Below are 24178 nucleotides of genomic sequence, written 5' to 3'. Positions count from 1 at the left end.
CCTGGCCCTGGAAAATATGAATGGGGGAAATTTATTTAATTAAAAGTTCTATATGTTTTTCATTCTCGGGTAAAATACAAATAATGCTGGAAAAAAGAGAACAAAACTAAAACAATGAGAGAGAAAGCACAGGCAATTTTTTTCTTGGTTCCATCTTTTTTGCAAGCATAGAGTGACAGGTTAGAGAAAAGTCTTGAAATACTGGGAAGAGAAGAACTATCAAAAATAAATTGTTCCTGCATTAAAATGCACTCCATTCTCTGTCTAGTTCAAGGTAATGAAGATAGCAGATATATTTTAAAAACTACAAAATATACTTATAGCAAACCCAAAGACCAAAACAGTTTTTTGTCACTTAGAGGATCATGAATATGCATGAACTACTTTTATAAGTCTTCCAAATGAGTAAATAACAGGCAGTTTTAGAGTAATTACTGAACTCTAATATTTATAGAAAACTGACCATCATGAATACATAATTATTCTGTTATGTCCACTCTAGTAAAGCAAAAGACTGTTTATTCATTTACCATGATATAAAAATCTTGTTATCTTCCTTACCATGCAGAAATGAACTGAAATACTTAGAAAATCTGTGAGCAGAATTCCCAATTTAGGGACTTCCCTGGTGGTCCAGTGGTTAAGAATACATTTTACAATATAGGGGACGTGGGTTTGATCCCTAATCAGGGAACTAAGATCCCGCATACCATGGGGCGACTGAGCCCTTGCATTGCGACTACTGAGCCTGTGCACTCTGGAGCCCCTGAGCCATAACTTGAGAGTCTACACAGAGCTACAAAGAATCCATGCATTGCACCAAATAGATCCTGCATGCCACAGCGGAGATCCTGAGCTGCAACTAAAACCCAACACAGTCAAAAATAAATAAATTTAAAACAAAAAGAATTCTCAGTTTAGAGAAAATATACCTGTTTGAGATTAGTGTGAAAGCTTAGTCACTCAGTCGTGTCCGACTCTTTGCAACCCCATCGACTGTAGCCTACCAGGCTCCTCCGTCCATGGGATTTTCCAGGCAAGAGTACTGGAGTACTCTTCTTTCCTTCTCCAGAGCATCTTCCCCACCCAGGGATGGAAGCCGGGTCTCCCACATTGTAGGCAGACACTTTACCATCTGAGCCACCAGGGAAATCCTGAGATTAGTATACTTAATTTGAATTACTATGCCTATAAACATATAATTTACTTCATTAATAGCAAAACTGGGTTTGACTTTAAATGGAAGGATTTTATAAAGTATCTTGGTGGAAATGGACACATTTATTACTCTCACAAATTTTGCTCTGAAAATCTGAGTGTTTGTGACAATATTGACATTCCTTTATAAGAGCAATTATACATTTGATTGTGTCATTTATTCTTGATGATGCAATGGGGGCATTATGATTACAATCTTCAGTAGCAATTAGAAGGGTTTAGCAAACATAAGAATAATTTCTCTTAGATTACTTTAGCAAAATAAATTAGAGAAAAAGTAATGGGAATTGGCATTTTTACATATTATTTTAAAATTAAAGTTGATGAGTATTTGTTAAAACAAAAAAAGAGGATGTGATTCATAAACATCTTTTTGTATTTTTTAAGGGCAAGAATGTTCCAGTTGTTTATATCATACATAGTAGAATTAGCAAAGATTTTAGAAAAGCTGAGTAAAACAATTCACACTTTTTCTTAATATACCAATAATTAACTACTAATCCTCATATACCATTTGCTGTGTGCCTCCCACTGTTCTTAGTGCTCTATGCATATAACTTTGATTATTAGTTGAATCCTATGATGTAAGCTGTATGATTACTCATATTTAACAGATGAGGACACTGAGTCATAAAGAAGTAGCAAGATCACTCAAAGCTGCACAGCTGAACAAAAATTCAGGCCTCAGTATTCTGGTCTAGAATCTGAGTGCTTAATCAAGATGCTTAAGAACTCACATTTTCCTACAGCACAGTTGACCAATAGTTAAACAGAAGACAGAAATGCAATCATAAGTGGTCCATCAGTTCAGTTCAGTCGCTCAGTCGTGTCCGACTCTTGGCGGCTCCATGAATTGCAGCACGCCAGGCCTCCCTGTCCATCACCAACTCCCAGAGTTCACCCAAACTCATGTCCATTGAGTCGGTGATGCCATCCAGTCATCTCATCCTCTGTCGTCCCCTTCTCCTCCTGCCCCCAATCCCTCCCAGCATCAGTCTTTTCCAATGAGTCAACTCTTCTCATGAGGTGGCCAATGTACTGGAGTTTCAGCTTTACCATCAGTCCTTCAGCTTTAGATCAGTCCTTCAGGACTGATCTTCAGAATGGACTGGTTGGATCTCCTTGCAGTCCAAGGAACTCTCAAAAGTCTTCTCTAACACCACAGTTCAAAAGCATCAATTCTTTAGCGTGCAGCTTTCTTCACAGTCCAACTCTCACATCCATACATGACCACTGGAAAAACCATAGATAGGGCAAAACTACAGTGGTCCCAAATGGTAAAATAGAGACATGACAACCTTTAAACTTTCAAATGTCTAGTAAGATTCCTTTGTACGGTCTCTCAAATTTCACTGCAAATCTTTGGTACAAAATAAGCCACAAGTACTATAATTAGATTCATGTTATAGATAAGGAAACAGAGGCTTAAAAAGGATACTCAGGACTTCCCTGGTGGTACAGTGGATACGAAATCCTCCTGCCAATGCAGGGGACATGGGTTCGATCCCTGGTCCAGGAAGATCCACATGCCTTGGAGCAACTAAGCCTGTGCACCTTAGTGCACAACTACTGAGCCTGCACTCTAGAGTCCAGGAGCCACAACTACTGAGCCAGTGCACCTAGAGCCTGTGCTCTGCAACAAGAGAAGACACCTGAATGAGAAGCCTGCACACTGCAATGCGGAGTAGTCCCCGCTCACTACAACTAGAGAAAGCCCGCAAGAAGCAACAAAGACCCAGTGCAGCCAAAATTTAAAACAAAAAAAGCTTAGTCAACTCACCCAGTATTACACAGTAAGTGTTAGAGCTCAAAATTAAAATAGGATTCCAAATCCCCAGTGGACATTCTTAGCCAGGATGAACCACAAGTCTTTGCAAATCATTTCATGTTTCTGATCCCCATTTCTCTTCAGTATAGGGAAAACATTAATTTAGATTATCTCAATATTTCAGGCTGACATTTCCACAGTTACAAATATCATGTACTTAATGACCACATGGGACATTTTATTTTGTTGCAGCCTTGCAAAAGGATGACCTTGGTTAAGAGGGAGAAGTGTGTAGATGGACTTACTAATAAAATTCATTTCTATCAGAACACCCACTTGAAATGGTTACCTTAATGAGGATGATACATAAAAATAAAGAAAATAACTAAGTCATGAAATATTTTTAATCTAATATATATTCCTCCAAATAGAAAATATTGATCTTCTAAAATGTATTTTCCTCAATTATATTTAAAATCTCATTTGTTTTTTTTTTTATCTTATGAGAGGTAGCAATGATCTAGAAGTCTAGGATTCTACCAAGGTTTTGATTTTCATTTGGTGAGTTTGGAATTTAAAGATTCTGACCAAGTGTATTAAGATCTGTGTTAGATGCTCTTCTTTTTTCTGTGTGTCTCTCTTAACTTAAATTCCTTACAATCTATTATAAAGCTTTAAGGGAAAAAAAAAAAAAAGAGTGGAAATAAATACTCCCAGAGTAATATGGTATGTCAAGAACGAGTACGTGTTTTCTCTAAAGTCAGTGTGAAATGTGTTGAATTCCTCTGAGAAAACAACCATGTAAAAGCAAAGGCTATTATATCTTTAAGCACATAATTTACTTTATAAATGTAAGCACATACATATTCACCATCCTATGGGAATAAAACAGAACATGTACACTGGAGAATTTTGTTTCAGCAGAAAGTAGAATATTGCGATGTATCCAAATTATTCATTACAGAAAAAAAAATCTCTCCAAATAAGATGAGAAACACATATAGTTCTTACAGTCAACACTGAAGTAAGTATTTCAATACATATTCTTTGACCAAATGGTGCCAAAATTTCAGCTATTTGTTTCATATATAGCAAAACCAGCAAACGAAGATTTTAGAAAAGCTGAATAAAACATTTCACACATTATCTTAAATAATTTTGTAGTTGTGTATTTTATTTACTCGTCCTGTATATTTCTGTACCTAAACATTCATGTAGAAAATCTCAACCCCTTTCTTTTTAATATTTCATGTCTTTGTTTATCCTTTTATTTTGATATTATAAAACTATATAGTCATCCATTCCACTCCTAGCTATCAATCATGCTGAAGTCTCAAATGTCTTAAGCTTCATAAATTAAGGAGAGTCATGCTCCTTATTATTTATTCATATTGATCATATAAAATCTTACCAATAAAGGTAAATACAATGCAATGTTCGTTAGTGTTTTATAATGTGTGATTAACACATTGGTAATACATATGATTGACTACTTTTTTAACCACAGAAAAATAATTATTCATGAAAAAGGGGAAACAAAAAGATAATAAATGCTTCAAAGTATTTAGTACTATTTTCTTTAATAAGTCTCTGAATTTGAAAAAGACAAAAATTATTTTAGCATTAGTAATATTAGTCAAAATTTACTAAGGATGTATAATATATTAGGACTTGTACTAAGACCTTTAAATGTTTATAAATTAACATTCCTTAAAATTACCCAATGAGGTAGTTACTATTTTTAAAGAAATAATTTTATAAAAAATAAAAGTAAAATGAAAGTAGATTAGGAAACTTGTTTAAAGCTATATGACTTCACCAAAAAAGTTGTGATGCAATTCAAAATCTCTCTGAATCCAAACTCTATGCTCTTAATATGCTTTATTTTATTTTATAAACATGTAACTAACTTAAATAAGCCTCTTAAGTTCCTATTAAATGCTTAGTAAGATGTAGAGAGCTATGGCAAGTAGAAAAAAATGAACAAATTCAAGTTATTGCTTTTTGATCAAATCTAGTGATTTCAAAATAGTTTATTGATATGATATGAATAAGTTTAAAACTGAGTGACAAAATAATTAGTATTACAGCCCTATTTGTAAAAATAGTATATGGAGAAAATATAGAGTTAAAATTATTACATATAAGTAACCATATAGAAGTCTCAAGGTAAAAATGTATTAGCATATTGGAATGGGTAGAAAAGTTTTAAACTGTACTCTTCTCCATGATAGTAATGATATTCATCTTATTATTGAATATTTTGGCTTGGCCAAAGAGTTGGTTCTTCCCAGGTGGTTTAGTGGTAAAGAATTTGCCTGCCAATGCAGGAAAAAAAGAAAACACGAGTTCAGTCCCTGGGTTGGGAAGATCCTGGAGGAAGAAATTGCAACCCATTCCAGTTCTTGCCTGGAAAATTCTATGGACAAAGGACCCAGTAGGCTGCAGGCCATGGAGTTGCAAAGAGTTAGATTTGACTGAATACACACGCACCCACCAAAGAATTCATTTGGGTTTTTCTGTAAGGTTTTATGGAAAAAACTCTTTGGCCAATTCAATATTGAAATAAATAACAATTTTTACAATACAGACTTAGTATACTTCTATTAAACAAACTTTATTCCGACCTTGAAATATTAGAGTATCTCACCAACCATCTACTCCCTGGCTCTAAGCAAGAACATGCATCATAAAACATTATCTCTGTCCCTATGTATTTATACCTGTAATTTCTTTTCTTAATTAATATGAGATATCAAGGTGTTTAACAGATGGAACTCTCTAATTTTCATGGGTAACAAAATGCATAGAACAGAAATCTGTTGAGAAATTGTGAAGGGATAACTCCTTCCCTTTTAGCAATGATTCTTAAAAAGGGAATAATGGTTTTTAAGATGGTGATGAAAAAAGGTTAAAGGAAAAATTTGAAAAAGCAAAACCGTGCCATAGAGTGGAGAGAAACAAGGAAGCAGTTCCAATGTCCATGACTATGAGTACAGAAATGCATGATGTGGCAGATAGATGTGATAGAATACTTTGTAGAGGATAGAGAGATGTAACGATTGAATGTGCCCCACATAGGCATCTATCTAAAACAGATTGCTGCTTAAGAAACAAATAGAAGGAGGTTTAAAACAAAAAAGTGTGTATACAAAGTGCAAATATGAAAGGAGAAAGCAACAATGCTTTTATTTATTCTAGTTTATATTGTTGACCATTTATAATGTGACTGGCATGGTTTTAGGTGCCTGATAGGACAGTGAAAAAAATAAAGATCCTTGCCCTAAATAATACAGTGTAGCTTAAGTAAGACAAATTATTAACCATAGGCAAATAAATAAGCATGAATGATAAATGTTAAAGAAATAATTTAAAATTAAGTAGGTGGAAGGTGAAAGTACCTGGAGGCTAAAGTGAAGGAAAGTGTTAGTTGTTCACTCGTGTCTGACTCTGTGACCCCATGGACTGAGCCCGCCAGGCTTCTCTGTCCATGGGATTCTCCAGGCAAGAACATCTGAGTGGGTAGCCAAGTCTTTTTCTAGGGGATCTTCTTGGCCCAGGTCTCCTTCATTGCTGGCAGATTGTTTACCATCCAAGCCACCACAGAAGCCCCTGGATGTCACTTGCAGTTTAATAGACTGAGATTTATTGAGAAGGTGACTTGAACATAGAGACAAGGGAATCGAAAGAGGTGGGGTCTGATACAAAAAATAAAACACACAAGGCTGAAAACATGTCAAATAACTTAGAATATATGCCTATGGAGAATAAGGATGGAAATAGGATTGAGGCATCAGTAAAACTGAATGAATGATTGAACTAATAAATGAATAAACAAATAAGTGAAAGAATAAAATAAAGACACAAACAAGAGGTAGAACTTTCACAAAATAATAATCACTGTGTGCTACAAAATGAAGAAATGATATTTCATTTTCTGTCCCTGAAATCTAATCACTTCCCCTATCCCACCCATGAAGAAACCAGTGATAGTCTCTGCTGCTAAGTCACTTCAGTCCTGTCCGACTCTACCTTAATACTAATAGGATTGTCAGATTTAGCAAATAACATAGGATACTCAAATTTTAATTCCAGATAAGTAGCAAATGCAATTTATTTTTAGCAAGAGTGTGGTTCATGCCTTATTCATCTGTTGTTTATACATGATAATATAAATATAAATAATAAAATAGGAATTATTCATGGTTTATCTGAAATTGTCATTTAACTGTGTGTACTGTATTTTACCAGACAAGCCTATACTCCAGTTCTTTTCCCATGCCATCCCTTCCTTTAACCTAACTGTCTTCTAATCCCCTTTGGAAGCTTTATTCTATGCTATATTGAGAGGATGTTGGTGGTGAAAGAAGAAAACTCTGAGAACAATTTTGGTGCTTAGGAAACTTATAAAAGTATCATTTTGAGATAAGCTTGATACTGAAGCCACTTTGGAGAAAAGGAATACAAGTTTAAAAGAATAAATAGATTTGAATTGAATGATGAAATATAGAAGGTCATAAAAGCTTTAGCTTACAAGTTCAGTTAGATAGTAAATTTTCATGGGGAAGGTAGAGAATGTTACCACAAATTTTATACAGCAGCACTGTCCAATATAATGGAAACCACATATGTGTTTGTAAATTTTCTGTCATGTAAACAAAAAATAAGCAAACAGGTAAAAAAGTTTTACTAACACATTTTATTTAACTCAGTATATCCAAAATATTATCATTTCCATATTAATAAATAAAAATTATTAATGAGATGTTTTACTTTTTTAAACCATTAAAATCCATTTTTTTACACTAACTTCAAGGCAATGGCAACCCACTCTGGTACTCTTGCCTGGAAAATCCCATGGATGGAGGAGCCTGGTAGGCTGCAGTCCATGGGGTCGCTAAGAGCCAGACATGACCGAGCAACTTCACTTTCACTTTTCACTTTCATGCATTGGAGAAGGAAATGGCCACCCACTCCAGTGTTCTTGCCTGGAGAATCCCAGGGACGGGGGAGCCTGGTGGGCTGCTGTCTATGGGGTCGCACAGAGTCGGACGCGACTGAAGTGACTTAGCAGCAGCAACAGCATATCTAAATTTGAACTAAGCCATATTTAAAGTATTTGACAGCCCCAAGTGGCTAGTGGTTACCATATAAGATGGCACAGTTCTAGAGAAGCAATACTATAACCAACTAAATTTATATATAAGGAGAATAAAAGAGTCCTTAACAAATAGACATAAATGTAATAAATAATAAATCTCATAGTAGAGAAGTAACCATTTTACTACAAGGAAATAAAAGCAAGAGTAAAATAATATGTCTAGAGAAAAATATAATTGAGAAGGACTTTAATATCTGATAAAAGACTAACAGAAAATAAAAGGGCTGCCCTGGTAGCTCAGTTGGAAAATAATCCACCTGCAATGAGGGAGATCCTGGTTCCATTCCTTAGTCAGAGAGATCCCTGGAGGAAGGCATGGCAACCCAGTCCAGTATTCTTGGCTGGAGAATCCTCAATGAAAGAGGAGCCTGGCAGGCTACAGTCCATTGGGTGGCAAAGAGTCCGACATGACTGAGTGACTAAGCACAGCACAGCACAGCACATAAAAATCTTCCTGATAGGGAGCTTGTTCTTTAAGTGGTGGAATCTGGGGATATGATTATCAAAAGTGGGTAGAGTTTTAGGACACCCAATCAGTTTTAGAACCCTGGTACTGGAACAAAATATCTATGAAAAATCTAGAGCAAATTTTTTCATAATTGTGAAAGTTTGAAACTATTTACTTTTGAATTAGGAATAAAACTTAACTCACTAATTCTATGAAACATGTTCTAAATTGAGTAATCAACATGAAAGAAGAAAAAAATATGTGTATGATTATAAAGAAATAATAGACTCATTATCCCATGGATAAGGTAATACAAACGAATAGACAGAAAATTCAAAGTAAAATATAAATTATTGTGATTAGAGCTTGCAAAATAGCTTATACAAAATCAATATACATTTTGATATTTGGCAAAACTAATACAATTTTGTAAAGTTTAAAAATAAAATAAAATTTAAAATAAAAAACAAAATCAATATACAAGAATCACACTGTTTTTGACAACAGAAATATCGACATTTATTAAGTATCTTCAAAATCAAATAGAAAGACATGCCAAATTCATAAATTAGAAAGCTCTGTGTTATACAGATGTCAAGTGTCCACAATCACCTTATAGATTCTGTACAATTCAACTTAAAATACAACAAGAATTTTTTTTTTTTTAAGAGTCGAGAATCTATTTCTAAAACTTACACGGAAATCATGGTAGGCAGAATTCTAAAGATATTTCCCCAGTTTTTCCTGCTCTAATTCATAATGAGATCTCATGCCTGCAATTATATTACACAGCAAAAAGTATTTTGCAGATGTAATTAAGGTTATTAATCAGCTAACTTCAAGTCAATCAAAAAGGTGAATATAACCTAATCACATGTGACATTTTAAAAGTGGAAAGTTTTTTTTTTTTTTTTGGTCTGGCAGGTAGCACAAGAGAAAGGCAGAGATTTGAAGCAGGGGTGAACGGACATATTTTTTCCGACTTGGAATTAGAGAACTTGGAAAGGATCTGATAACAGTTGCTCTAAGCTAATATAAACCCCCAGACCACAACCAGCAAAGAAACTGGAACCCTGAGTCAAAAAATCTTAAGGAAGTGAATTACAGCATCAGTAAATCTGAGCATGGAAGCCGGTTTTCCCCTGGAGACTACAGGTAAGAAGTGAAACTGGATGAGCCATTGATTTCAGCCTTGAGCAGGGAACACAGTCATGACACACTGGACTTCTTACCATAGGAGTGTGAGTTAAATGGGTATTGTTCTAAAGCATCATTGTATGTAAACAATTTTGCATACAAGGTAAACCTAAAGTATGGTTCAAAATTCTTTAAGGTATTTCAGAGTAAAAAGAATAAAGTGGGATTATCCCTACCATAAATCAAGATAATTCTAAAGCTATAATCATTAATGGAGTGTGATCTGTCTATGAATGAAACTAAAGAGAACTCTTAGAAACTGACACAATGCTATTTTCAATTTGCTTTATATTCCAGGTGGTATTGTTTGTCACTGGGGAAGGAGTACCTATTCAGTAAGTAGTGTAGCAGCTCCTGTTTATTCACATTAGAAAAAAAGAAATTAGGTCCAATCTTCTTACTGCACAGAGAAATCAATCCTAGATAAATAAAAACTCTAAATGTTTAAAGTCAAAACTGTAAAACTTTACACAGAAGATGTAGGAGAATATCTTTATGATCTCAGAGAATGTAAGTAAGAATTTATCAACAAAATCCATAGAACACAATAAAAATATATATATAAAGCAACCATGGTAAAACTATAACAGTGCAAAAAAAACAAAAAAAAAGTAACCGCCACAACAAAACCATATATTTCTTGAAACATTATTTAAGGAAAAAGAAATAAAGTTATAAATGTTGGAATGTATTTGCAAAGTACTGAAAAACTATTTGTACTAAAAAAAACTCAAAATTAGGTAGTAAATCAGTATTTTTCTAGATTACATATATATTAAAGAAGATAAAAATGACAAAAATTAGATTACGCAACTGTAATAAAGAATAGCAATATTAAGATGAAAACAATTTCTCTGTGGTCTTCATGCTTAAAAAATTTACTGAGGCTTGGAAATCCAGAGGTCATACAACTGATTGTCTAAATTTCATTATTATATTATTATTATAATATTTTAGCTTTACAGTTACCAACTTTTTTGCCTATTAGAGTCATAAAATTGAGAAATATGACAATATCAACAGTTGGTTGTCAGTTTGTGAGCCAACCTGAGCTCTTCAGATAAATACTACTGATGAGAATAAAAAATATCATCACTTTGAAAAAACAGAACATTATTTTGAAAATGTAAAGAGGCTCATACTATAAGGCAATCATATCAATTAAAAAAAAAAAAATCCCCTTTTGTAGCTGATTCCCCATACAACTTATTTTGGAACACCTCTCTCTCTTTTCCTTCCAAAACTTTAAGTATGTCTTCTCTTTGGCTTCCCAAGCGGCACAAGTGGTAAAGAATCCATTTGCCCATGCAGGAGACTCAAAAGACATGAGTCTCATACCTGGATCAGGAAGATCCCCTAGAGCAGGAAATGGCAACTCACTCCAGACTTCTTGCCTGTAAAATCCCATGGACAGAGGAGCCAGATACGACTAAGCAACCAAGCATACACACACACTTCTGCTTCTGCTTATGTCATTCCTCATCTCTTCTTTGCTCTTACGTTTGTTTTTTTTTTTTCCCTTTACTTTTCTCCTCTTTCTCTATGTCCAAATCCTACATATACTCTAGAGAAGTCCATAAAGAAATACTAATTCATTTTTCATTCATTCAAAAATTTGTTATTGAAGAGCTACTATGTGCCAAGTATTTAAAGCACAACAATAGATCAGATAAGTTGCCTCTACCCTTTACATGCATGCATTGCTAGGTTGGTGTGGAGACAAACAATAAAAAAGCAAATCAAGTAAATTCAGGTTGCTCTGAGGGAAAAAAGTAAACACAGTGACTTGACTTGATAAAAACTAACTGTGGAAGTAGAAATCTATATTACATACAATATATCCTGAGGAGCATTTCTTTCCTTAATATACTGAATTTCATGTATGTAATATATATATATATATATATATATATATATAATATATATATATACACACACACACACACACATATATATATGCAAGTGTGTATGGGCACACGTATACACACACAAGTATACATGTGCACACAACACATATTCCTCCCCTATTCACGACTGTGTTTCCAGATATCACAGTTCATGTTTGATTCATCCAGTTTGTCTAAGTACCTTACTATAATGGGCTTCCCTGGTGGCTCAGAGGATAAAGCGTCTGCCTGCAATGTAGGAGACCTGGGTTCGATCCCTGGGTCAGGAAGATCCGCTGGAGAAGGAAATGGCAACCCACTACAGTACACTTGCCTGGAAAATCCCATGGATAGAAAAGCCTGGTAGACTACAGTCCATGGGATCGCAAAGAGTCGGACACGACTGAGCGACATCACTTTCACTTTCACTTACCATAATAGTAACAAAACATGAATACATGTTTCCAGCTCAACAAAAGGTGCAGTCATTAGTTACTAAAAGTACCTTTCTCCTCTATTTCCAAGGTTGCACTGCTTCAGGTAACCTTGGACTGAACTTCCTCTGCCTTCTCCATCACCCTCTTTCCTGCACAGAAGCCTGATATCCCTGGTCTTCCCTTCTACTGACTGATGTGGAAGACAGGGACATTTTTGAAGAAATCCCCGTGACAGAGATTTCTGTCTGTCAGCTACACATACCTTGGGATTCTGAAGGCAGGTAATAGATGAAGACTGGGACCAGCAACTTCCAATCAGTGTAAATATAAAGCAAAAACATCTTATATTTCTTACACTACTTTGTCAAAAGGCTTCCCTTGTGGCTCAGCTGGTAAAGAATCCGCCCGCAAGGCAGGAGGCCTGGGTTCGATCCCTGGGTTGAGAAGTTCCCCTGGAGAAGGGAAAGGCTACCCACTCCAGCATTCTGGCCTGGAGAATTCCATGACTGTATAGGCCATGGGGTCGCAAAGAGTCAGACACAACTGAGTAACTTTCACTTTCACTTTGTCTAATAATAGAAACATTTAAAAATCTTAGGGTAAAAATAATTGAATTTTTTTCATAATGACAATCTTTGATTCTATGTAATTCTCTGAATTTCTAATTATTGACATAGGAAATAGTCCTATATGTGTGAACCAGTAGTGTATTTTCTGTAAGACTGTCAAGGTCTCATTGCATGGTAGTAAAACTGCTTTTCAGAAAGTTCATACTAATTAAAACACACACTAACTGTTTACGAGCCTGCCTGTTTCTACCAAAACAAACAGGGAGGATTTCATCTTTTAAATTTTTTTCTGTTTTGGAAAGAAAAAAAAGGTTCCTTTATATATATTTTTTTAGTTTCCTTTCCCTTATATTATGACTGAAATTAAACTATTTTTATATGCTTATTATTCTTTTGTAGTTTTTATACTTTGAAATCTCTTTACCATTGTTGACCATTAAAAAAAAGAAAGACTTTAGAGTTTTCAAAATTCTTTAACTTCTGAATTTTGGAAAAGTATTTCCCCAGTTCACTATTTATCATTTAATTTTGTTAATAATGACTTTTGATGTACAAATGCTTGTAAATTTTAATTCAAGTGTATTGATCTTACCCTTGGTGATTGTCTTTGTTGATTTCATACTTTAAAAATCTGTTATGCTTAGAAGTCTACAGATCACACAAAGTAATTACCCAAATTGTCATTTCATTATAATTTTAGCTTTACATTTACCCTAAATTGACTTTCCATTAATTTATGATTTAGCTTCTAAATTTCTCTGTTGAATATATTTTGGTGTATGATATGAAATGGGGATCTGTATTACTGTCCTCTCCTAAAGATAGCCAATATTCGAATTCCATTTATAATCCTTTTGCAAATGGTTTGTAATATTTTATTAATTCTACATATACTGAATTCTTCATAGAATACATATATATATATTTTTTTCTGTGTTTTCTGTTCAGTCCATTTATCTATCTTGTATGTACTGATAGATATTCTTGTGTGCACTGCTGTTTCATGTATTGTGTCTTTATGATATGTTTAGACGCTAATACATTTAAAATGACTTGCCAGAGCCACCTAAGTTATATTTCTCTTTTATGTCATATTGGTTACTTTTTAGCGGCTGATTGTGAAGAAAATTTTTTTTGTCATTCTGTCTTCAACTAGGTCACTTGTTCATTCATTACCACTAAGGATTACAAATGTTTTTAATCTTTTTAAAACAAATTCTAAAATAATGATTGCTAAGATATTATAAAATAACATATTTCCCTAAAAATAAATCTTTAGCAAAGAATCACTAAATTAAACTTTACTCTTCTCTTACCTATAAAACAATTTAGTATTTGGCTTATGGATCTACATCTATAAATACGTCACGTGAAGCCTATGGTAAGTCTAGTATTAATAGTACCCCAGTATTCAGGCCCAGCATGTTTGCATGTTTTTAAAACCAGTGTATGTCACTCTCCAGTATTTTTCCAAAATAATGATTGTCTGTAAGTGTGAGGGAGCATTACACAGAACTGAATGCTGTTTAAATAATATGGGACCACTACTGGAAAAAAAAATCATCATTTCTTATTTAGAACATCCCTAGGAACAGTGGCGAAGAAGGCAATGGCACCCCACTCCAGTACTCTTGCCTGGAAAATCCCATGGATGGAGGAGCCTGGTAGGCTGCAGTCCATGGGGTCACTAAGAGTCAGACACGACTGAGCGACTTCACTTTCACTTTTCACTTTCATGCATTGGAGAAAGAAATGGCAACCCACTCCAGTGTTCTTGCCTGGAGAATCCCAGGGATGGGGGAGCCTGGTGGCTGCCGTCTATGGGGTCACACAGAGTCAGACACGACTGAAGTGACTTAGCACAGCATAGCATAAGAACAGTGGAGAATCAAGGGGGGAAAGGTTAGGCAGGGATTGAAATTAAGGAAAGGGAACTGAGATGTGTAGGAAAACAACAGGCGAGCAGAAAGGAATCATAGAAGTGGGCATTGGGAAGGGACTGAGGAGATGTCACCTCCAATACTATCTGTCTTCCACAACTTCATACATCCACACCCATCCAAGAAGGAGGAGAGAATTAGGAAATCAAGCCTAGTATTGTTATGTAGATATTTCATTCTAACAAGGAGTGTTTCATTTAAATATAATGCTGTTTGGTTTGTGCAAAACTGAAACTGATACATTTGTAAAGGTTTCTTTGTACTATTTCTAATCTATAATTTAACAGATTTGTTCCACCAGAACAAACATTTGCTGAATGTCATGGAAATGGTTTTGAAAAGTATAATGTCAGCAAGATCACCTCTGAACACAACAGTTGAAAAAGGCAGCACCTGTGTGCTGAAATACACTGATCCACCCACAAAACGGGCAATGTCTGAGAGACAGTCGGTGTGGCAGCCACACTTGTCTTCTTATAAACACTGTTCTTTTTTCTGTCCTTAAGATGTGCCGTCAAACTCTTCCTCATATTCTGCGCAAGCAAGGGGCATTAATCACACAAGTCTGTGTGCCCATTTGTACAGAATTGTTGCCGATGATCCATCCTTTGAATAACTTATACTCCTGACCTTTCTGATCAATAAAATGAATGATAAAGGCAGAGGCTTGTGGTTTACATCTTCGTAGAAGTTGCCATCTCCTCTAAGTAGTTAAAATAAATAATTCTTTTAGTGTTATTCATTGCCTCCTGCAAGTGATATTTGTATGTGCATGGGAGTGAGATGTAGTGCATCTTCTTACCTTTGATGTTTGTTCTTGTTTGGGGGCTGCTCTTTTGACAAGCTTTCAAAAGCCCCCTACTATGAATGTCGAATTAAGTACCCTTATGAATATGCATGAACATAAACCTCATATACTCATTTTGGTGGCTACTCACTGTGCTGGGTTGCCCTGGAAGCCATTCCAAATGGTTTTGATTTTGCGTTTGAGATTCTTAATGGTGGTAATTATCTGTTGCAGCCATGCAGTACCAAATATGATGCGTGTTACAGATACTTTAAAAAATAATAATAAAAACGACTAAAGATGCTAATTCCCACATTTTAGTTCCTACAGGGCAATTAGCCCCTAGTAATGATGTTTATATTTATATGCAAATGTTTCAGGAAAAATGAATCTTAACAGAGACTTCATATCAATACCATTGGGAGATGAGAGTATTCCATCTGTCTGTAGAAAATGCCTGCCATTAGCTCTACATGTAGCCTATTTCTGTAATAGAAACTATTTAATCTTAAGTAATTCATTCTTCATTTTGTGTTATTTTCCCTTCCTTCTGTTCTTTTATTAAGACTCTTAACTAATGTACAGTATGTGCAGCTCTTCAGGGCCTACACAAAGGTGCCCTGCCACATTTTCTTCTGAGTATCATCTGTTGTTTGAATTATTACCTAATGTCCTCCCCATTCCTCATTTTGGGATAATAATCGAGTAACCAAAGCAAGCTGCTCAAGGGGCACTTACTCATTAATATCCTCTGTTGGAGGGACTGCTACAACATGAAAAGATAGAAATATAATGAAGAAGCCAACTTTTGCATTAAAGTTGGAACTTTTGTCTAGCCTCTGGCCTGTGCATGGAGAAACTGAAACTTACAGACATGCCATGAACTTGAACTTTTTGTTTAATTGGAGATACGGAACAGGCTCAGTCATTGCAACTTCCTACGGCAATGATCATTCTCTAGGCACTTCAAGACAATCTCTTAATACAGAGGGTTCCTTAATAACAGATCACTTTTGTCTATAATCCTTTTGTGTCCTCCCTTAAACTATCAATCGACAATTAGTTAGCTAATTTCACTGGATATACTGCTTGCTTAGCTATGCTTTTTTTTTTTTTTTCCCTTGCAGATGTATAAAGTGACATCCATTATTACATTTAGGAATTGCTGTTTGGCCCATGCTTTAAAGACCAGCAAGGAGCAGTTTCCTTTTCAGCTATCAGAAATAGGGTCTCTAAAACCATGACTACAGAAAACAAAAACCATTAACTGAATCTAGAACTCTAGAGGTCTACTCAATTACTGTGAAACTTAAGATTTTGAATAATGACAAAAGAAAAAAAAATCAAAGAGCACTATAGTAAGAAAGTTTTGTCATATCTATACCATCTCCATGGCAGAAATTTCTGTAAGAATAGCAATATTTAAAGGCAAGTGAACCTACTAATGGAGAAGGCAATGGCACCCCACTCCAGTACTCTTGCCTGGAAAATCCCATGGATGGAGGAGCCTAGTAGGCTGCAGTCCATAGGGTCGCTAAGAGTAGGACATGACTCAGCATCTTCACTTTCACTTTTCACTTTCATGCATTGGAGAAGGAAATGGCAACCCACTCCAGTGTTCTTGCCTGGAGAATCCCAGGGACGGGGGAGCCTGGTGGGCTGCCGTCTATGGGGTCGCACAGAGTCGGACACGACTGAAGTGACTTAGCAGCAGCAGCAGAACCTACTAAACTTAACCAAGTTCAAGTAAATGGTAATTACTCACAACTCTCCACAGTAAAAGAGGCACCCACCTGACAACTGTGTATACACTTTCCCCTTTAACCTAGAGTAAACAAGTAAGGAAGCCACCCCAGAATTTCAAAATAAGAACTAAAATGACACAAATAACAACAGGTTTCAAAACACAGATGCTCCTTGTCACTCACAGTCAAAATCTGGAATGAAGGAGTCTGGGAAAGGGAGAAATTCAGCATCATGCCAGTGGAAAAATCTCATCAGAATCTCTTGAGATTTATCTGTCACTCTGACAGGATAATTTGATTTTAAATTCCATCACTGCTAGCCCTAATTTTTAAAATTAAATTGGAAAAAAAAAAGTGACTTCTTTTTCTCCCATATAATGAATAATAGGATAATATAAATCAAAATCAAGGGTGCCATTAATCAGACATTACAGGAAAAAAGATCTGAAAAATTTTAGGGTTTCAGGGAAGAAGAAAACTTTCCTTCCCTCACTCTCACCCACCCATCATGGAACCAGAATAAAGAATAGTTAAAAGAGATTCTTTATGAAGTTTAGAGCATCCAAAGTTTTCCTATCAGTGTAGAATTTTAATTATTTCTCAAAAAGTCTGGCATCTTTCAAAAGAGCAGCACTTATTCAACCTCACACTGAGCCCACTTAGTGTATTATTATCATAATTCATTCCTGAATGAGAGATTTTCAGACAGTAGACAAAACACAGCAAAATGTCATAAACATGCCCTTACTTTAAGGTGTTCAAGTTAGCACCGAAAATTATACAAATCTGATAAAACTCCAATCTCTTCTCTTCCCCTTTCTTAATAAAGGGACACATAAACAATTCAATGCCAGTAACGGATGAAAGTGACACCACTTCCAGAAGGCTGATCTACTTGAAAATCACTGACTGCTTCTTTGGTTGTTTCTGTACAGCATCTCAGAATTCAGGTTGTCTCAGGCCCACAGTGATAATCAAACATTAATTAAAAGGAAAAGAATTATACCTTGACCAAATGGCACAGAGTGCCGTATCTTGAGAACTGCTTTGTACATTTGCAGGTGACACACTCATACACTTGCCAAATATTACAGTTTCTAAAGGATGAGCACTTAATGTCAATCTGCTTGTTAGGGAATCAGGTTTGTAAAAGGTGAGCTGCAGAATTTTTTAATATGAAATTTAAAGGTCAGAGGCGCCTCCCTTTTTGCCTCTTCTTTTAGCAAACCCAACTCTGATTGTCTCCTCCTCCACTGAGCTCTCTCTTGTAACACTGACTTTCTGTTTAGAGAGCTAAGCTTCTCATGCCCAGACCTGCTACTCTTTAAGTTTCACTGTAAGTTTCACTCTTTAAGTTTCTCCCTGATACATTTCTGCTTCTACATAATTGAACAAAGAGACAAACTATGTCATAGTATTTATTACACATCATTGTGGCTTCCTAGGAAATAGACCAAGTACACAACAGCCACTCCTTTCATTGAGACTTAAAACCAAATGCTTCATACAATTTCATATTTGTACACTTTAGGATTGCCTGGTTTTATATTTTGAGATATCAAGATATTAAAAAAAATACTGCACTCACATTTTTTCAAAAAGTGTTTACACTTTCTGCTTGGTAACCTAGGCAGATACAACCTTTTGATAAAGTTTTTCAGTATTTAGCATATGTGTGCGCTCATACACTTTTTATATATGTATATATTCATGCGTACGTGTGTGTGTATTGTATAAAATCTCAAAGTGACAATAGCTCTACCACCATGATATAAATTGAGGAAATCTGAATGATAAATGTAAATTAATTTTCTTCAGATTTATCAAGGAAAATCCAACAATACTTACCTTCAATGATAGTTTTGTATACTGCACAGATTTTAGAAGCTTTAGGAGAGCACTTACCTTACAAAATTGAGATTCCTCTCCTGTGCGTGTGCTCACCCAGGACACGTGCCAGATTCCTCATAAGCAGTGTAGCTTAAATTGCAACTTCACACCTGTTGCAAATTTAAAAGTATGATTTTAATACAGAAGAAAAATAATTTTATTCAAGTTTTATGTTAGTTTAATCAATAAGCTTTAAAAATGCAAATATTAATACATACACACAGGGTTTGGGGTGTTAGATGATCTAACACAATGTTTAATTTTTTTTTCTAGACAACTGTCAAATGTGATAAAACACAAATGATGGAAGATTAGTATAAAAATTGCATTAAGATATGTGCTCTTAAATGCCCTCATCAAAGATGTCCAGCTCTTAATTTCAGGAAAATACTCCTCAAAGATTTCACCTTCATCCTGAACACAGCTGTGGTAAGCTAGTTAAGGTCCACCGAATCCAATTAGAGCAGCTTTCTGGGAAAGGAATTGTGATTCTTGACATTAGGGCAATATACTGCATGCTGTTTTCACTTGAAGGAGGACAGTGTTAGCTACAATCATTTTCAGTCTGTGACTAAAAACTGTATCGTCAAGCCATGGCAGACACAAAACACTTATCAAGTTCCACTGGAACCAGCCATTGGTTGTTCTGTCCTCAGGGCTATAGTTTGTTTATGTTCTGTTGCATAAGATCAGAAGAATATTTAGAGGCTAGAAAAATCCAGAGCAGTGGACAGAGAAGTCACTGTTGTCTGCATAACTGAAGAGGGGCTGATGTTCTGTGAATCGTAAGAAAAAGGACGTACAAGATTGATCAACTCAGATACATGCTGCTGCTGCTGCTGCTAAGTCCCTTCAGTCGTGTCCGACTCTGTGCCAACCCATAGACGGCAGCCCACCAGGCTCCCCCGTCCCTGGGATTCTCCAGGCAAGAACAGTGGAGTGGGTTGCCATTTCCTTCTCCAATGCGTGAAAGTGAAAAGTGAAAGTGAAGTCGTTCAGTCGTGTCCGACTCTTCGCAACCCCATGGACTGCAGCCCACCAGGTTCCTCCGCCCATGGGATTTTCCAGGCAAAAGTACTGGAGTAGGGTGCCATTGCCTTCTCCGCAGATATATGCTACCCACTTCCTTACTCCATCAACTCTTCAATGAATTCTGACAAACTCATCTCATAAATGCCTCCTTCTTTGTTATTCCTGTTGCACATTTCCTGCCATTTCCCCTAATCTGACTTTATACTATAGTAAAATTCTGCTAACTAGTTACCCATACCTAGGCCTCCCTCCAGTTCACACTGCACTCTGCCAGAAGCAATTTTCTTAAACTGAAATACGAACCATGCCAACCTTTGACTTTTTTCACATCAATAGCTCTTCATTCTGAGATCCTTAAGGAAAAATAAAATATCCTTCATGATCATCTTCATGATTTTTGCTTATTTTGCAGATTCATCTTTTGAGTTCTCCTACCCTATCTCAAATTTTTTTAAGCTCTAGCAACACCAAACTTTAGATACAAATACACACTACATATATGATTCATTTTGCCTTTTAATCCACCTAGAAAAGTTTTATTTGTTCTTCTAATTCCTCTTTGAGATGTTATATTCTCAGAGGGTTTCCTTGCTTTACTTCATGAAAGGGTTAATCACCCTCTCCTCTGAAATGCCTCTATAGCTGTCTGTTGGTGTACTTGTCTGTTTACACGTCTACCATCTCACCTTGAATGTGAATCTCTTGGCCTAAATCCCATGGGTCATTCATCTTCAATTCTGCAGTGCCTAACACAATGCCTCATCTGTAAAGGAACTGCATGTTGGACTGCGTATACCGATATTTTATTTACTTTTTCATATATTAATGAAAATAAAAGTTTCTCAATATTGGACATCCCCAGTACTTAAGTATGCTCTGAACTCAAATTCAAATATGAGGCAGTTGGTGACTAATGAGATACTAGTATTTTCATTCTATAATCACACACAGTATGTTTCCAAGTGATAGGTTATATTGTCTCACTTTTATTATACTGTGTCCCCCACAAAAATGCTCAGAATAATCTCAAAATGGAGTGCTGTTTTCCCTAAAGTACCTTAAAACAGTTATTGGAGTGTAGTCCACAGTTTTTCTTGAATTCTCACCATTCAACAAATAACTTGCAAGTATCCACATGACCTAATGGACCATTATTAATTGAATGCCATGGAAGATACTTTCAACAAGTCATGTGACATGAAAAGAAAAAAAAGGAAGAAAGGGAGAGACAAAAAAAGCTTGCTTTGTTCCTGAAAACCCAATGACCACCCATCTATACGTAGGTAAGCTCGATGCAAAATTCCGTCCTCCCTGGGTTTAATCTCCACAGGTACTACTGGATAGATATTTGTTCCCATCAGTTTAATATTTCAACAGCTAATATTTGGTAAATAAAATCAATGAGACATCTGTGCTGGGTTTTGTTTGTCAATGTTAAAGGGGTGGATGGGTGAATCTCATAATTATACCAGTTCCTTCACTTGCTATCACATGCTGGACCTGAAGCTCTAAAATCAGTATGAACTGCATTTGATCAACATGCAGGAGGAATGCAACAACACTCTCAGGTTCTTCTAATGCTCTTTTCTACCTTTCGAAATTGAGTGGCTTTGTATAATCCTTCTGAAACCTCACACCTCACACCCCTTCAAAGCCCAGGGCTCACACATGGTAGCATTAGAGGAGGGATTATTAAAGACCCCCATTGGAACTGTGGCCTATTCATTCTCTGTGTAAACCATGGGGTTCCTGTGCAGACAGTGATGTGCCAACACAAACCCAGACAGCTGCTGTACTAAAGCTGCTCCGAGTGCAGGTGGGGAAACAGCTTGTGATATTAACAAGACTAGATCCTTCTCATGGCTTTCTATAGCCTTTATTTAAAATACAGAAAAATGCTTTCAAAGACTTATTTATAACTGTATCAAGCACAGATTGCACCAACATTATGCTGCAATGAGCACATGTGTTATTCATACTGATATTAAGTATTTTTCCTTTTTAAAATACCCAAAAAGAAAAAAAAAAATGTTTCCTGAGGATGATTTCAGATAGGAGCTACTAAAACCATATCAGCAAAGCTAACTTGGGTGAAAACAGCTTTTTTGGAATTTAAAAAAAAATTGTGAAAACAAACAAACAAAAAGATTCAGATTAAACAGTGAAATTGAGAGACAAGAAATCAATTCTTTTAGACAAAGGTTTTACGGATACTGCAGCTGTTAGGGGCAATTTTTTTTCTCCTCTGTCATATAAAGATCATAATTAAATTAGATTAAATGTTCCACTTCACTGGAGACGTGTATTTTCATATTTTTAACTCCTCAATAAACCTCAACAGAGTTCTTGATATTAAAAACATACTCAATTTTTCCCCTGATATCTTATGAATCCCCTACTGTGTGTCCCAGTTCTGTTAAGTGTTAAGACCAATGTAAAAAACATCCAAGTTATGTTGTTAGCTTTAAGGAAAACATATCTCTTTGAGAAGATGAAACAGTTAAGAGTCAGTGAGAATCAAAAGTGGCAATAATAATAAGTAGTTATGGGCCAAACAATTCAGACTCAGCCAACTAATTGGCAAGTTTTCAGAAATGTAAAGTCTCTGGTCTCACTATAGTCATATTTAAAATGTGGATCAAAATATTACCTATCTTGCAGTGTTTTTCTGAGAAATAAAGGGGATATTATAAGAAAAGCACTTAAAAGAAACAGCCAAATAGTAAGCACTTAGGAAATAAGGGCTATTTTTCTATTTTAATTTATATGAGTTGTGGTTATTTGGGCAAGACACTGACTAAGGAACTACACAGAAGAAAATGATTTTTGCCCTCAAAACATTGAAAATATTTGATGTGACACTTGAAGGAGAGAGAGGACATCTCAGGCGTGGGGACAATAGTGAGCAAAGTTATGAGACTATGAATGAATGAAAGATGTGTTTTATAAAGTGATAGTCATGAAAGATATATTTGAAAGGGAGGAATGAGCATGCAGAAAATCTTGATGCTACATTGGTAAATGGATATCAAATTACTGGAGTAAAGTACAAAATTCAAGTGACTTCTTATCTACCATCTTTACTCAATCATTATCACCCTTGAATAAATTTCAAATTATTTTTGAAAGTTTCAAAATGATACTGAGGTTATGATTTCTTTTGACATTTCAATTATATTCACTCCCAGATCAAAACTATAAGTTGTCCACTTTGTTCCACGGTATCCACATATTCACATTTTTTTGGTCTGTAAAATTTCCAAAATATTACCTTTTCCCTAAAAATGTACCTTTATTTTTCTTAAAAAAAAATGCATTTTAAAATTTGGTCATTCTAGGCATCTCAAATGTTTATCTTAGCATGAACATACACATACATGCACACACACACTTTCTCCATGTCTCTCTCTCAGATTTAACTCTGAAGGAAACTCTGCTTTACTTTGGATATTTATTGGTTTAGGAGTCTTGGTGGTCATTTATTCTCTTTGGGGATCACTTTTCTCAGTTATATAAAAAGTAAAAATAATGTTTCATTATCAGCCAAAGACAGTGGAGATAACAGGTAACAAAGAGATCAAACCCATGATATTATCAGAAAGAATGAAATATTATTATTATTTTAAAATCTTTAATATTATTCATTTTTAAGATAAACTGTAGGAAAAAGTCCTTCAATATGCCCTGATTAGTCAAAAATAATTGTTGAAATATTTTTTTAAATGGTTAGCTAAGCCAACCACAATCATACCCTTAGAGAAAACTAATCTTCTCATTGGGGAATATCAACATACTCTATTCTTCTTAAAAATAAAGAAGAAATAATTTTTCAAACATTTCTGTTTGCTTGATTTAGTACTGGAACCAAGTATTTTCAAGGTGAATAAAATTGGTTTAAAAATTATAGCACTGTGCTCAGTCACTTCAGTCGTGTCCAACTCTTTGTGACCTATGGGCTGTAGCCTGCCAGGCTCCTCTGCCCATTGGATTCTCAAGGCAAGAATACCGAAGTGGGTTGCCATGCCCTCCTCCAGGGGTCCTTCCCAAGCCAGGAATCGAACCGATATCTCCAGTGTCTCCCGCTTGGCAGGCAGGTTCTT

General features: G+C 35.5%; 1 long non-coding RNA gene across 7 annotated transcripts in view; it reads right to left on the bottom strand.

The window, feature by feature from the left end:
• Window positions 1-24178, bottom strand: part of LOC147369852 (uncharacterized) — a 1128106-nt gene that overhangs the window by 663970 nt on the left and 439958 nt on the right. For 5 of the 7 annotated variants that reach the window (XR_015167976.1, XR_015167967.1, XR_015167966.1 and 2 more), the window contains one exon: window positions 19062-19156. This is a non-coding gene — a long non-coding RNA (uncharacterized LOC147369852). Of the gene's footprint in view, window positions 1-8322; window positions 8635-19061; window positions 19157-24178 lie in introns of those variants that run through there. The other 2 variants (XR_015167970.1, XR_015167978.1) reach the window with 1 other exon arrangement.

The sequence above is a fragment of the Bos grunniens genome, chromosome 7, assembly GCF_055505025.1.
Source record: "Bos grunniens cultivar Pamir isolate PY7600 chromosome 7, Bosgru_T2T1.0, whole genome shotgun sequence".
Lineage (NCBI taxonomy): Eukaryota > Metazoa > Chordata > Mammalia > Artiodactyla > Bovidae > Bos > Bos grunniens.
Note: the sequence above shows the minus strand (reverse complement) of the source record. Positions and strands in the feature narration are given on the sequence as shown.